Source organism: Stegostoma tigrinum, chromosome 1 (assembly GCF_030684315.1).
Source record: "Stegostoma tigrinum isolate sSteTig4 chromosome 1, sSteTig4.hap1, whole genome shotgun sequence".
In the NCBI taxonomy this organism is placed as follows: Eukaryota; Metazoa; Chordata; class Chondrichthyes; order Orectolobiformes; family Stegostomatidae; genus Stegostoma; species Stegostoma tigrinum.
The window spans coordinates 60869768-60882105 of record NC_081354.1 but is presented as its reverse complement, the minus strand read 5'-3'; the positions used below and the strand labels follow the sequence as shown (position 1 = coordinate 60882105).

The following is a 12338-nucleotide window of genomic DNA, read 5'->3' as shown; positions in this document are numbered from 1 at the left end:
CAGATGAAAGGAAAATTTCATCCTCCAGATGTAATAAACTAAGTGCTGTGCAATTCGTGCTAATCAATACATTTTATGTATGACAATAACAAAATAAAAGTCAACAGCATAACATTTTAACAAACACCTATATGCATACTCTTAATGAATTATAGCCGCTTGAACAAAAATATATAAAAAGCTATAAAATATTTTAAAAGCTTTTGTTCTGTACTTTATCAATGCCAGTTTTATTATTGCTTTTGAAATACTTGTTTAATATATGATCATTTTAATAAGTATGCATTCAATATGTTTCAATATGAGCTTTACCTCTCAATTAATTCCTATGGTAAAATTTAACAGCCAGCAAAATCACACTGCCGCTTCCCATTAACAAAGCATTTGTTTTGTTCATTTTGCTTTCATATTGACAAAATAAATCTGTATATTACAAATTCATGTTTGCAACCTTTAATGTATTTTCATTATAAATCCACAGGAATTCTCCTTTCTTACATTCTATCAGAAAAACTGCAACGTGGATGCATCTAGCATTCAAACAACAATTTGATTTTAATATGAAGAAGCTAGATAAGTGATAATGGGCTCTAATTTCTCATTTATTTTCTGCACAGCCAACCCATTTCAACTGCTCATTGCCTCCATTAAGACCTATTTATATCACCTTTACTTAGCTACTACTAGTTCTGAAGAAAAATCACAAGACTTAAATGTTAACTCTGCTTTCTCTCCACAGATGCTGATAGACCTGCTGAGATTCCCCAGCAATTTTTGCTTTTGTTTCATATTTCCAATATCCGCATTCCTTTTTTTATAGTAGAATTGAATATCTTGCTACGCTACTTCAGAAGGCAGTCAAAAATCAACCACATCACTGTGGCTCTGGAGTCCCATGGAGGCTAGAGTGAATAGAGACAGCAAATTTCCTCCTCTGAAGGATATCAGTTAATCATTGCTAACACTGGATTTTAATTCCAGATGTTGATAGTTTTATTTAGTGCAAACTAAATTCCTTAGTTGTGTCAGTCAGATTTGAGCTAATACCTCTCAGATCAATCATTCAAACCTTTTAATTATCCTTGCTGTTTTGTTACCATTTCTGACAGCCAGTTAGAAAGTCTCCAATGGAGTAAAAAAAGCTGTAGCCAAACAACAGCGTTACGCCCAATATTCAACAGAAATCTCCGAGATAGCAGTTGCAATAAATGATTTCTTTTTCCCCAAAAGAACACTGAGAAGTTTAAAAATCCAATTGAACTGCTGTTCAAATTAGTCTCCCTAATCAGGTCCCTAACCCGGGAAAGTATATCAAATTTAGAGCAGATTTAAATTCAAGTTACAAAAACCTCGTTAATGAAACCTAATAATCTTAATTGCATCAATAGCTTGCATACAATAATTACATTTCTGAATTCAAATAATAGGTTCCCCATTGCCATCTGAACCTATCTCCATTCAAATTGCATGCAGTAGAGCTAGGTCGCATGAACAATCAACACAAAAATCTAAAATATTAATCTCCCAGCTGTTCTCAACCCAACCATTTTTGCGAATTTAATTTTCTCCCCATTAACTGCCCAGCAATATAGAACCAGCTATCTGTTCATTGAGTGAACGTCCTGATGATTCATAAGGACTTTAACTAAATGCCAGAAAGACAAAATGTCATAGAGTCATACAGCATATGGACAGATCCTTCAGTCCAATCAGTCAATGCTGAACATAATCCCAAACTAAACTAGTCCTACCTGCCTGATCCTGGCTCATATCTCTCAAAACATTTCCTATTCATGTACTTATCTAAATGCTTTTTAAATATTGTAACTGTGTCCACATTCACCACTTCCTCAAGAAGTTAATTTCATTTGCATACGTTCAAAAAAGAGATTGATACATTTTTAGGTATTAAAGGCACCAAAAGATATAGAAAAACAGGAGGATCATGGCATTGGGATAGAGAATCAGTCCTGTTCATTGTGAATGATAGAGCAAATGAAAGGGCTGAATGACCTCATTCTGTTCTAGTTTCCATGTTTCTATGTTTCTCAACTAGACACTGATAGGTGCTGTGAAAGGGTAAGTAGGTGAAGGAAATATGGCGTGAGGGTGATAGTTGGTTAAGGTGTTAGGGTGCCATGTGATAGGGTACCAGGTACATAGTGACCTCACCTCAACTTACATAGCTCAAACTTACTGAAAATAAAGACAAGGAATGTGCCAACAAAGTAAATAGTTCAACATTGCTAAGTCGATTTGCAGAAACTAGGACCCTCTTATATGGCCTGGGTTATACTGTCACAGATTATTGCTCTATGTTTAGATCAGCTTTTACCATAGAATTAGTAATCACTCAGCTGAATGAAATTTTAAGTATGGAGTAAGTAGGTGTAATTAGCCCAAAAACCCAGGTCCCTTGGGCTTATCTAAGGTTGTCTCTTCAGACATTAGGTCACCTTGCCATCATGACACCTCCAGGCCTGATTTGATCAAGGCACACAATTTGCATGGCTCTTTTTAAGGGACCTAAATGTTACCACTGGATGCCATGAAAGGAGAAAGGAATAAGCTGCCTGTTTACAAAAAACCAGAGGCAACCATCCAGCTTCCTAGTTTTGTAGATACTGGATAATGAAGTGCGCAGCGACTGCTTAGAAAATGGCTTTGTTACTTCCTTTTTTGCAGTGTCCATTTAGAAGATACATACTTGCAGGTTATACCCATTGACAAGTGCTGCCTGGTTTCCTATAAGACTTGGATGATTACTTTCACGATAGAATAAGGCGAACACTTTGGTGAACACACTAGACTTGAGCTCCCTGAAAATGCAATCACAATAACTTCACTTCAACAGTCTAACAAAAATACTTCTACGTATTTATGGTGTATTACAAAACAAACTTAAAAGAAAGAAATTGATGCTCATAGAAAGCAATCTCTTTCATAAAGGATGCAGTAGATTAATACAATACTCTATTTTTAATGAAACCTTTTATACCATCTAGATAATTCCAAGTGATTAGACCTAGCTATTCAATTATTCATAATGTAAAGAGCAATTAAGTTAAATTCTTGATATGCTGTTATCTCTTGAAATAAATGGGTAAGCAGAAAAAACTAAATGAAAAATGCCAATGAAGGGAAGCCTTCAGGAACAAACCAGCAGTTGCCAATTACATTGATAGAAGATAGATTAGATTATACAAGGAGACATTTAAGGGACAATATTAATGAAGCATCCAAATCAATAATACAGATTATCACTGTGAGCTGCAATGATAAGATATTTAGGCACCCGAACTAAAGTAGGGGAATCCAGGAAGATGCTTACTAAACAGACATTGATGGATGGTAAATTAGGAGTTAGGCAGGGATGCATTTCACAACTGCACAGGCAATAAATACTGTACTTCTAAATTTATGAGGCAGTTGATAGTTGCAATCAGATTCTGTAATTTCGATGCACAGCAACAACTCTTAAATATGCCCTTTACTCTTGTGGCATGCAGTATGCCTCTGATATTATATTGCTATGTGGCAGGATTACTGTTTTGGGCACTTTTAATACCTGTGCAATGTAATCTTGTGTTCAAGACAGGTTGTCAATAATTGTCATTAACAGGCCTCTACAAGAGGTAATCTCAAGTGATTTAAGCCTATAGTTCCTTTCAACCACAAAAACAATTTGCATTTCATCAGAAAGCAGAGGAATGTCACACAAATGCCAGAAAGTGCAATCAAGGAAATAAACACCCAGTCAAAATAATGGAAAAAGAGGTAAATTTTAAGTAGAATCCAAAGGAGAATTTCAGGGAGATTTCCAGAAGGGGCCTTATCAGCTCAAAAAAACATACAACTACCAATGATGGGGTGAAGGAGAATTTGCAGAAGAGGTTAAAGTCTGAATAATCAATACAGGGAAGAGGGTGGAAAGACTACATAAAGATAAAGAAGGATAAGGAATGGAAGCAATTTAAATGACGATTTTATTTTAATCTTAGGCATTGTGGGGCCAATGCTCCATTTAGCTAATTGGTATGATGCAAAGGTATGGCAAGATAGAATCATATAACAATGAACACAGTCATTCAGCCCATTCTGCTCGTGCAAGCTCTTTGAAAGAGCTGGTCAATTTGTTCCACTCCCTCACTCTTCCACAGATCTGCAAATTGATCCTTATCAAGCCTTAATGAAACTCTCTTTTGAAAATATGAGAAGAGATAGCATTGAAAAGTATAACAATTTGACAGAGTTAGACAGACTGCATGGAAGGATAATGTTTCTGTTTGCTGGAGTGTCTAGGCCATTTCAGACAGGGAGGAGAATTTCTGTACTCAGAGTGGGAAAAATTTTGAACTTCTGTACCACAGAAAGCTATGGAGACCAAGTTATTGAGCAAGTTTAAGAAATAAATATAGATAGGAGTACTAAATGCTTAAAGACTATGATGAGGGAGGCATGGAAGTATGACATCATACTGTGGATAAGCCATGATTAAATTGAATAATGGAACATGGTTGTTAATCTGAAAGGTCTATTCTGCTCGCATTCTCCTTGCTTCTATATCTGCTTCCTTCAACCGCTTAAACAGTACACACCAAATCAAAAGAACTCAAAGTGTCTCTTCAGCTCTTTTTACTTCCTGATTATCTTATGTTTATATGCGTAGGTAATCAACAAGCTCACCAGTTAAAATGGTTTCTCTGTTAGCAGAATTTTGGAAACCATCCTATGAATCATAAACTGGTAGAACTTTGAATGTGCGTTAGGTAATGAAATTAGACGATTCTTGCAAATTCATGGCTGGCACAGGACTGTTCACATCCTGTAATATTATGCTATTTTCCTGGAGTTCAGGACAAGACAAGCATTAGACAGGGATTTGCATATCTCATAACTGGCCACAAGTTTTTTGCTGTCCCATTGGAGTAAGTGTTGACAGAGCATTGAGGGGAATGCAATGAATGTCATAAATAAAGTGCCTGATTCTCAAGCCAACAATTCATTTACAACTCAGCATGAAGAGAGAGTTAATGTTCTGGACCTCAGATGATAGCACTTGCGTCAGAATGACTCAGGACCAGGAACTACTATGTTACTGTATGTTGCGAATTCAGATACAGCACTCATGTACAACATTGAACACAGCAGTCCTGAGCTGCCAGAATTATAGGGAAAATTAGCACCGAGTAGGGAGCACTTTAGGGTTGTGAGGCTTTCGCAGTAGGGATGAGGTGTGGCTGGCAAGGGTGATGTGGAAAATTGACAAAGTGTCCACCATTCCTGCCACCAATAACATTATCTCCTCTGGCTGAATTGTTCATGATAGAAGGGAGGAGGTTTGAGATTACCTCTTCAAACATAAACTAATTCTAACTACTTTTGCAATGGGAAATTACAAAATAGTTCAGGACATAGAAAGAATATATTTGCAATGAGAAAGTTGAGCTACGGGAAAGCAAATAAAAGAAATCTGTTACTTCAGATGCACATTTTCTGAATTCTTTTTAACAACTGAGAATCTTTTTGCCAAAGTAATAGATACTATGTTTTACATTTTTCTTAGTTGAATCCAAACATGCTTAAGAGATTCTTCCCATGTCACAAGATAGCTTTCAGATTTATCATCTCCTTGCTTCACTATGCGCAGCTAACTACATACATTAACATGTATTCTTTTGATAATGGCACACTTGAGATCAGCTCTTTAGGATATAATTGTCCCAGTTCTTAGGAAGAACCTTTTAACATTGCAGTGATCAAAGTGTGAGTTAGAAAATTAGAAGTATAGGAGAAGCTATTTAGCCCTTCAAAATTATTCTCCATATAATTAAACCTTGGCTTATCTGTATCACAACTCTATTTAAACACCTTTGTTCCATTTCCTTGATGTTAGTGTCTAACAAAAATCAACTGATATCAATATTCCAGTGTTGGAAATTTTAATCAGCCTATCATTTACAATCTTGAGAGTGAGTGCGTTCCACAATTTTACTTGCCTTTTTACAAACAAGTACATTCTGATTTCAGTCCTGTATAGTCTTTTGTTCTGGATTCCCTGCAAAGGGGACAGGTTGAATGCATCTTAAATTCCATTATTATGTTAATATGCCCTCATATTTTAATTACACAGTGATTTATGTACATGAACATCCTAAATCCCTGTGCTCCTTCACAGTTCCTGGTCTGCAACCATGAATAAAATCAACCAAAACAGGTGATTAGTTTGCTTCATCCCAGCCTCCAGCCACTGGTCAGACAACCTCCTTCTGAGCTGATAATGATCTAAGGGAAGCATTCTTTGTGTTTTTTCCAATACAAAACAGCTGTAAATTCAAAATGTTCACTATTCAATCTCCAACAAATGAACAGTTTGACAACTGGCAAACATTACAAGTGTGTCATCCACCGTGGCCAATCTGATTAATTTGCCACATTTATGTCATACAATAAACTAAATGATATTTACATAGCATATTTCTATGACATACATAAATTTAGCTGATAAGTAGTCCACACTATCACATCTGATTCCTTTTGTCTGTTTTAAACAAGGGCTCAGCTTTTCCAGACTGTTAGTTCATCTCATTATAAATACACACATTCTTTTAGCAAAACACAGAAACACATTAAAACCAGTGAGCCTTCTAATCATTCGGATGTCTCTAGACTTCATATGATTCACTTCTCCTCATTTCATTTAGTTTAGTGAGCTTTATTTCAGCTAACCCTGCAAACTCTAACATAATATCACACCCAGGGGCTACAGACTACATTGGTTGTCAATGGCCTATAGAAGTAGTCGTGATTAGAGTCCACAGGGATCGAACAGCTCTTTGAGTAAAGTTGAAGTTCCTGGCAGGTAAGGGAAAAACATATAAAAAATAAACAGTGCAGTTACAAACTGGAATAGCACAAAGCCAAAATGAAGTGCATAGTTCAGAGCAAGCTTGGCTGCCATAGCAAGTGGGTACAAAGCGGCACAGCTAGAGTAAGGGGAATCAAGGACCATGGAAGTAATTTGAACTCAGGTCACAGCACCAGGAACATCATGAAGCCAGAATTAAGTCAATAATGCTGCAATTTAGAAACCTAAGGAGACAGTCTAACAAAAGAAGTAAATACAGTGTTGATTGAAGCTGCAGTAAAGTGGGATATCTATAATTGAAGCCTCAGTGAAGTTAAAAAGAATTTAGAAAGGTCATAGAAATCTGGATTAATTTAGAGAAGCTATTAAAATGAATAAGATTGTTTACTAAAATTTTAAGGCAAAAAAAAACATTTTTAGGATCACGACAGACAACAGGAATCATCTAGGGAAGTCTCTTCAGGAAACAGAGTTCACTACTAAGGGACCAGCAAGGTTTATTAGGTGAAACTATTATAGAGTGTAGGAATCCTTTACTAAGATGTAAAAGGCAAAAAATAATCTGTATTGCTTGCAAAAAGGCATAAAACATCCATTTTAGCTGGAAAATGCAGATAAACCTTTAATTTACCTGCAAAAGGATAGGAAAGCCTCCATTAAGCAGGACAGGGAAGAGGTACTGCTACACTGCACAGTTGAAAATGTTAAAGACAATGAAAACAAAGCAATATTGCTAGAAAACGAGATAACAAAATATGGAACAGGCCAAGCAGCATCTTAGAAAACCGGATTTAATTCCCTCCAGGCAAAGAGAATAAAATAGCATATGTTTACAGCAGGTTCTTTTTTTAAGTAGCAAGAGTAAAGCAGAATTGAGGCACTTCAGAATTAAAAAGGTTTAAACTAAGAAGAATATATAATCTCACAAGGAAAGAAAAGCAGGAGAGATAATATTCCTAGATTCAGAGATGGGCCAACTAGAATACTAAAAACTAGAATTGGGCATCTTCTAGAAAACAGTTCTTGAGATGTGGGATTGATTCAGACTAGACACTAAAACAGAAGTTTAACAGATAAACTTGGTATTAAATTGGATGTATAACTGATAGTGCAAACTCAGCAAAGTATAAAATAAGCCACAGATACTTTAGTTGAAATTTTATAAGTTTTTGACAATTACTTTTATCTGAGAACAAGTAAACTTCTAACAAAAACATTTGCCAGAAGAATTCAGTGTCCGCAGGCATGCATAAATAATTTCATGAATTGCCTCTGTAGATTGCCAGAGAAATGCTCCCATCTTTTTGAACTGGGTATTAATCAGGTCCTAGATAATAAAATGTGAGGCTGGATGAACACAGCAGGCCAAGCAGCATCTCAGGAGCACAAAAGCTGACGTTTCGGGCCTAGACCCTTCATCATTAATCAGGTCCTTTTGGCTTATAGCATCTGATGAAGCTGAGCTCTGTCATGCACAAGGGCCAACTTGTTTTCTTAGGCCATTTCATAGTCTATGTAGAATAACTCTCTTACCGATGTAATTTGTAGTACATTTCTATCATGCAATTAACTAAATCTTGCTTGAGAGAAAAGCCCTTTTTCATTTTATCACCTAGTGCTTCTCGCCTTCCATTTTAGATCAAGTACATTCGGACATTCAGCTATAAAAGGAGATGACAGCAGAAATGCATCACCATGTTGGCAGTGGTTAGCATTACATGATTACGTGACTTGGTGCCAGTGATGATTGCTAGAAGATATAATCTAGCTGCACCAGGAAAAAAGACGTGGAACAGTAAGTGTGTGGTTTAGTCAATGGTAACATCTGTTAAAGGACTGCAGGTTGTCTTAAACATTGTGCTTACCTGTTTTTATTTTAAGTAGCTTTAAGGAGACATATCATGGTAAGCCCTGCAATAAACTATTCCTTCATATGAAAGGGATTGTCTTCCATTTGCATTATGCAATTTCCTATCATTTACTTCAAGTTTCAGGCTTTTCTGAACCTTGTATAAAGTATGTGCCAACACATAATGAGGTATATTTCTTGGTTATATACCTGAATCTGGTTTAAACTGTATACAAAATCATCTTCAGCTATTTATATTAATTTGACTTGTTCATTTATGACCCATAAAACTTTTCAGTTTACAAGAAGAGTGAACATTTTAAATTCTGCATAGAAATTGCCATAAGCAATTACTCTTTATCGGTTATGGATTTTGTGTACAGTCAGAAAATGTGATGATTGTGTAAAGTTCGGGATATTAACTTTGTCACTCATTAAACATATTTTTTCTATTTTTTAGTCTATTGCAGTTATTGCAGGTATTTAACGAGTGACCTACCTGATATTGCCTGATGTACATTACCATTTGATCTGAAAATGAGCCTGCTGAATGATTAAAGGTATATTGGGTATACCCCTTCACCCTGTTTCTGATCGTTAGTGTGTATCCAATCTTCCTAAATAGCCCTGTTCCTTCACAGGTGTTACACATTTTCAGTACTTTTTGTTATGTGTTTCTCACATGTGTAGTATTTTCATTTTATAATACAAGCCAACTGGCTGCACCTGTTGAGAGAAAACATCAGAAATTGAACAGAATTTTTCAATTTTTTACCGATATGACAAATGTGCCATGCACACAGCTGTTGTGTAGGTGTTTCAAAATCTGTCAGCAATAGAAATCTGTTTTTTTTGACTGAGACACGTATTTCCATTCTACTACCTTATTATGTTCACCTGGATTGCCACTGTTCACAAATCACACACTGTACCCTCTTCAAAAGGATGCAGATGGGTTCTGCTCTGTTGATTTTCCAAATGTTGTAAAATTGTTTGTCTTAGTTGGCTCACGTTCACTTTATGCTTCTAGTGAATAAATGAGAAAACAGAAACATGTCCTTATTGTGTGGCTATGGGTTTTAAACAACAACTTGACCCAGTGATTGCCCTGGTACCAGAACCAGCAATACCTCTTCCCTCATTGGACCAGGAGCATACTGATCAAAAACATCTCCTCAACATACATTCAAAATATTTATCCTTTCTTCCCTTTACACTAATATTCCAACCTTATATAGGATATTGTACATCTACTATGCTCTTTAATATCATTTCAGGCCCCACTTAAACAGTTGTAAGTACTATTTATCGATCATAAAGAGCAGTAGCATTCAGTCATTCATGCAGAAAGGAATTAGATTCGGCCAAAGTAAAACATATAATGATACATGCATTTATACGGCACTTTAACCAGATTCATATCATCTTGTCGTGCTTCACAAGGATGAAACAAAACTTGACACCAAGCCATATCCAGGGATATTCAGATAGGTAGATTAGAAAACTTGTCTTCAAGGTGGAGGGAAAGTAGACTGGTTTTGTGAGGGAACCTCAGAGTTTAGAACCTTAACTATTAAAGACATTGCTGCTGCTAATTATGGAGCAATTAAAATTGGAAATGTACAACATTTTAGGAATACAAAAATCTCAGAGGTTTGTTGACTGGAGGAGATGACAAAGGAAAGTAGGGGCAAGCCCATGGAGGAATTTCAAGACAAGGATTAGAATTTGAAAACCTGTTGCCATTCCGTGCAGCCATACTTTCAGGCACGGTTGCCTAATGCTGCACTATCTGGAGTGCGCGATAACAGCCAGCAATTATAACCACTGCTTTCAGACCAACACATACACCACTTCAGCCCTTCAGGATCTCACTCTGTCAGGGGCATTTACACTTTGCATGGTTCTTCCAAGTCATTTTGGCTTCAAGGACACACTTGCATCTTCTGCATAAATATTGGATACTTCTTATGGCTTACAGTGAACTTTATTAAAGCCTACTCACTTTGTGTTTCCTTTGTGGCTTGCAGTGCTTTTCTGCACACAAGCTGTACTGGAGTAACTTACAGGCTGAGCCTCTGTGGCTTGACTAGATTCACCGAGGGAGAGGTAGGCAGTTTGTTACAATTCAGAGCACTGAACAGTCATGGGGTGGACATGTTCTTGTGCAACGTCAATGTCATGTTTGCAACATACCCCAGCTGCTATTGCAGAAAACACACTGCATGTGCTTCGAGCAAATGGCCATGCGAGTAAGCCAAATGAGACCTCTTCTTAGAGTGAAAGGGAACTATAGTCTGTCAGGGGGTGCTGCCACTGTTAGCTAAGGGGCTCACCCACTCCAAGTGAATGGGTTTGGCCACAATCTGTCTGGTTTCCTCCTATCAGAGCACGGGGATCAGTGTCTTTGCAGTCTGGGTGGTGGCACTGGTGAGTTCTGGGAGTTTGGGCAATAAATGTTAGGAGTCAGTCAGTCCATGCTGTCCTGGGGAAAGTGGCAAGCTCAAATCTTGGGTTGAGATAAATTGGGCTAGATCGCTTGGTGAAGGATGATAACGAAAGGGGGGAATTCAAAATAGAAGGGTGGATTTCAGAAATAAGACGATAAGATGTTGGAGCAGAAGCAAGCCATTCAGCCCACTGAGTATGCTTGGCTATTCAATGAGATCATGGCTGAACTGATAATCTTCAACTCCACTTTTCTGCCTTTTCCCCATTACCCTTGATTGCCCTGCTTATTAAAAATCTGCTTATTTCAGCCTTGAATATACTTAACAACCCAATCTCAACACCCTTTAGGTTAAAACAACACGGATTCACTGATAACCAACTGTGGAACTGGAGGAACACAGCAGGTCAAGCAACATCAGAGGAACAGAAAAACTGACGTTTCAAGTCTGGACCCTTCTTCAGAAATGGTGAGGGGGAGCTCAGAAACAAATAGAGAGAGGACTGGTGAGGCTGTGGAAGGTAGGTGGGATGGTGATGGGCAAGGGCAGTTGGGTAGGGGTAGGGGCATGTGTACCACTACCTGCGGTTGCAGGAAATGTTGCCTGGGGTGGTGGCGTTACTGGGAAGTGTGCAGCAGATGAGGGGGTCATGGAGAGAGGGGGTCATGCCTATTTCTTTAACAAAAAACTTAAACTCCACAGATTCACTACCTTTGGAAAGAAGAAATTCCTTCCTATTTATGTCTTAAATGGGCGTCCCTTTACTTTAATATTATGCCCTCTACTCTTAGACTTTCATGAAAGGAGAAAAAAACCTTTCCATATCTACCTTGCCACATTCTTTAAGAATCTTGTATGCTTTAACAAGCTGGCTTTTCATTATTTAATACTCTAATGCGTATGGGCCCAATCTAGTCAATTTCTTCTCATAGGACAATCCCTCTGTGATGGGTATCAGCCTAGAGAACCTTCTCTGTACTGCCTTCAATGCCAATATATCTTTCTTTAGATAAAGCACCCAAACTGTTGTAATATTCCAGCTACAGTCTGACTTGTTCCTTGTATAGTTCAGCAAAACATTCCTACATTTATATTGTATTCCCTTTAGAACAAAGGCCAACGTTCCATTCACTTTCCTGTTATCTGCTGAATATCGACAATAACTTTTTGT

At 37.3% G+C, this 12338-nt stretch overlaps 1 long non-coding RNA gene across 1 annotated transcript; it reads left to right on the top strand.

The window, feature by feature from the left end:
- Window positions 1–8561: 8561 nt before the first annotated feature.
- On the top strand, window positions 8562–11619 carry LOC125451031 (uncharacterized). Its single transcript, XR_007247196.2, has 3 exons — window positions 8562–8663; window positions 9178–9277; window positions 11517–11619. It is a non-coding gene; the product is annotated as an uncharacterized LOC125451031 (long non-coding RNA).
- Window positions 11620–12338: the final 719 nt, after the last annotated feature.